The sequence below is a fragment of the Somniosus microcephalus genome, unplaced genomic scaffold (genome assembly GCF_052327205.1).
Source record: "Somniosus microcephalus isolate GS21.2 unplaced genomic scaffold, FLI_Smic_1.0 unresolved_chr6, whole genome shotgun sequence".
In the NCBI taxonomy this organism is placed as follows: domain Eukaryota; kingdom Metazoa; phylum Chordata; class Chondrichthyes; order Squaliformes; family Somniosidae; genus Somniosus; species Somniosus microcephalus.
In genome coordinates this window covers 34,277,912-34,281,815 of record NW_028225184.1, presented here as the reverse complement: position 1 = coordinate 34,281,815, position 3,904 = coordinate 34,277,912, and the positions used below count along the sequence as shown (strand labels likewise).

The 3,904-nt window shown below is 50.4% G+C and overlaps 1 pseudogene; it reads left to right on the top strand.

Annotated features, from left to right (window-relative positions):
* The first annotated feature begins 842 nt into the window (after nucleotides 1-842).
* On the top strand, nucleotides 843-2,037 carry LOC147087189 (uncharacterized; annotated as a pseudogene).
* The last annotated feature ends 1,867 nt before the right edge of the window (nucleotides 2,038-3,904 follow it).

The window sequence follows — 3,904 nt, the reverse complement described above, 5'->3', positions numbered from 1 at the left end:
ACATGAATCACTGCGGCCTTGTAGCCATCCTGCTTGGTCGACAGTTAAGGATAAACATGTTTTCTCAAACTATAATCTATACTGGCAATGGGGAAGAGATAACAGCAGGAATGTGGGGAGTAGGATGAAACGTCTAACATCTGTGACTGGCATGGTCAGAGGGTACCTGAGTTCAAGGGGTGGGCCCGACAGTTGAGTGACTAACCACATAAAACAATAAAGAATAGCTGTTGTGACACTATTTGTACGTGTACGCCCCATTATGTAGTAGGTGGTCATTGCTTAAATAATTGTACAACTTGAATGAACAACTCCTTGTGCTCCCAGCGTGCACCCCTAGCTTGAGGAAGTTGAGTGGCTCTCCGTTGTGCGCAAGTCTTTTGGTTGTTTTAATAAATTCTTTAAATGTCCTCAATTCCGTCTCGGTCTGGAGTTTCTCCAAATTCGAATCTAACAGTTGGTGTCGGAAGTGGGATACTGCAGGTAAGGACCATGGGAGTTAAACGACACTGGAATTGACGGCTGAAGCGAGAACCGTGTCGTGTCCTAAGGGAAGAAGCCACATTAAGTATTTTAGGAGGAACAAGGACTCGCTCGTTCACCAGTGTGGCTAAAATCGTGTATGGGCCAGTCAGTATTAAATTACCCACATAGTAAATTATTCCTCATGGAGACCGCGGACTGACAGAATCGATTAGACATAAGTGTGTATTTCTGATTTAGAGTATAAGGTGATACGTTTGTGCCGATAAAGTATAAGATAGATTATAACAATATACGTAACAGTTAATACGGGTCACATGGGTGATGAGCGGAGACTTCTTTCTCCGGACGTTCCAGCTATGGCCACCAGTGTCACTGTCGTACAACGGGTCCGAGAGGCTAATTTGAAATTTCAAAGTGGGATGATTAAAAATGGGTGGAAAGAAACAAGCCCATTAGTTGACCAAATAAAGTGGTGGGAGGAACAATGGACGCCAAACAAGCTAATTATGGGGCGGTTTTTTGTGCTAGTTGGATGGATCAAATGGGACCCATAATCATGGACAAGGGGGGGGGAGACTGGCCCCGTTACAATAATTCTTGAGACCCGTGCGGGAGGCTAAAGTCCAATTCAGTAGTCTCCTGCACCTCAAGCCACCAGGGACTGAGAATTTGGATGACATAAAAAGCTGAGGTGAAATTGTCGAGGCTCGACAAAAGGAGACTCGAGACATGCCGTCCTTACATCCCAGGCCCCCATCGGGGACCGTAGAGTTTCAACGAGTCGAGGCCACCCAACCCACGTGCCCTGCCGAATACAGACATATCTACCCGCCGTTACTTCTTCAGTCTGGGGCTGAAAAATCAAATTCCGTGGCCCCCGTCTGAGTTAATCAGACGGTAGGAGCCAAAAACCCAGAGATCGGTGGATGAGGTACGATGGACGAGGCACAGTCTTTTATGCCCCAGGAGAGGTCCAGCGTCACCTTTCTCATTCCCGACCTCAAAAGACACAATCCTAATGTAGAAGTATGGGCAAAAATGCAAAGTGCTGCTCGGCACTTTAATTTGTCCAAACAAGACATCAAAGCTATTATCGACGTGAAATGCCCCTCTATGGTTTATGGGGCGTTGGGACACCATGCCCTAAATGCCCCAGCCACAGCGGCGGAGTATGAGATCCAATTCGATGGTTTGAAAAGTTGGCTTCAGTTCAGACTGGGCAAATGCACCGCTACCTCGATGGGGCTCACCGCCCTGCAACAGAGTCCCGGGGAAAACCTCAATGTGTACATTGATCGAGTAATCGAGTAGTATGAACACTGGGGCCAGACAAATGACATTCCCACTAATCACGACTACCCACGGTTTGTAGATAGTCTACTCCAGGGATTGGAAAAGCCCTACCAAACTGCCCTCCGAATGGGGGCCAGCCCCCAGGCCACGGAAGCTGCAAGCTGGAAGTGGGCTGGTCGACTTTTTGGGCTCCACCAGGCGGAAATGATGCCACCAGTCAAGCTCCCACCCACAATTATCTGCCATGGTCCACCATAGCGGCCCCGGGCATTAAAACCGAGCCTGTGGCAGTCATACAAGAGGCTCGACTCTGTTACAATTGTAACACACCGGGCCACGTGGCTACACATTGCACCCAGCCGAGAGTTATGTATAACAATTGCGGGCGGACTGGGCATCAAAATGCCAACTGTTATGAACAGGGTGGAGGTAAAGAGGGGCAAGGACCGACCCGACCCGCTTCAGGCCCTCAGCGACAAACGAAGAGAGGCTTGTCAAACCAAGAGATGGAGGCGCTCCGAGCCTTCCTCGCCAGCTATTAGGATTAGCCAGTCTCCATGGTCAGGGAACAGGGGTCCACACGCCCGTCTCTAAATGTACAGTTAGGAGGCCGAAAATACTGTGCCATTTTAGGCACGGGGGCCTCGGTGTCGATAACTGACACAGAATTTCCCACCTTAGATCAAAGCATTCCGATAACTGGCGTAAGTGGAGAAAGGGTGATCTTCCATCGAAGTGTTCCACTTCCCCTGCAGCTGTCACCAGGAAGTCATACCTGGTGGATCACCCTGTGGGTAGGTCCTAACGGTGAGGGCCTGCTCTTAGGTATGGATATTCTCCATTAGATAGAGGCAGATATGCTCCTAAGGGATCATCCATAGACTTAGGGGGGCCCCGAGTGGGGAGATTTCCCTTCCAGGAATATAAATCCCGACAATGCAGAGTGCAAGCCCTCTGGCCGGTAAAGCGCGCATGGATAGAGGAAGGACCATGGGGGAGAGTTTGTGAGGTTTACCCTCTTGCATGGGCCAGCCACAAATTAGACTGTGGTAGAGCGGAGATGGACCCAGTGCGGGTCCACGGACCCTACCCCGAGACCCACCGACAATACCCCCTCCAATCAGAAGCACATAGTAGTAGACTTATTAGAAACTGGTACAGTGACAAAGACATGCTCCCGTACCAACTTCCCGGTATGGCCAGTGCAGAAACCAGATGGATCCTGGAGAATGACCATTGATTATACAGCACTGAATCGGGTCACTCCCAAGCTCCATGCCTTAGTGGCGAAACCTGCCACTATTTTAAACGGCCTCCACAAAGCCCTGTCCATATTCACGGCACTGGACATCCAAAACGGACTTATGACATGTCCTTTGGATCCCGGATCCCAACAGCACTTCGCTTTCACTGATCGATCCACCCAGTATACTTGGACCCGGTTGCCTCAGCGATTTCACAATGCCCCTACTATTTTTCACGAGACCTGGAAAAGGCTCTCCAGCCAGCATTAGCAGATAGCCAAATGCAGGATTCAGCCTGCCTTCAATATGTAGATGACATTCTGATTGGCAGTCCCTCGCCCTCAGCTCATCTGGCCGCCATGACGTGTGTCCTGGAGACTTTAGTTCAAGGGGGGTAAACTGAATCCGATCAAAGCTCAAATTGGGCTTCCTCGGGTTACCTTCCTGGGTCAGATCATCTCCCCAGAGGATAGGACCTGACCCCGAGAGGGTTCAAGCACTCTTGCAGATGCCGTGACCCGTCACTGTCTCTGGCCTGCGAAGCATGATGGGATTGTTTCACTGTTGCTGCACCTACGTAACCGACTTCACCTAATTGGCAAGCCCAGTAAACAACCTCCTAAAGGGAGGGTCCCGGGAGAGGCAAGGCTGACTTGGACACCAGAGGCATTCGAAGCATTTGAGATGGTCAAAATCACTTTGGCCAACGCACCTGCCCTAGGTCTCCCAGCCCCAGCTAAATCATTCCACCTGTGGAATTGGGTGGGCAATCGGGCGTATAGTGCGGTAGTGGGACAATCACGGAATAATCAAATACGACCAGCAGGATATTACTCGTGCCCAGTACCATCCTCCATGATGGGACAGGCCCCGTGCCTGGC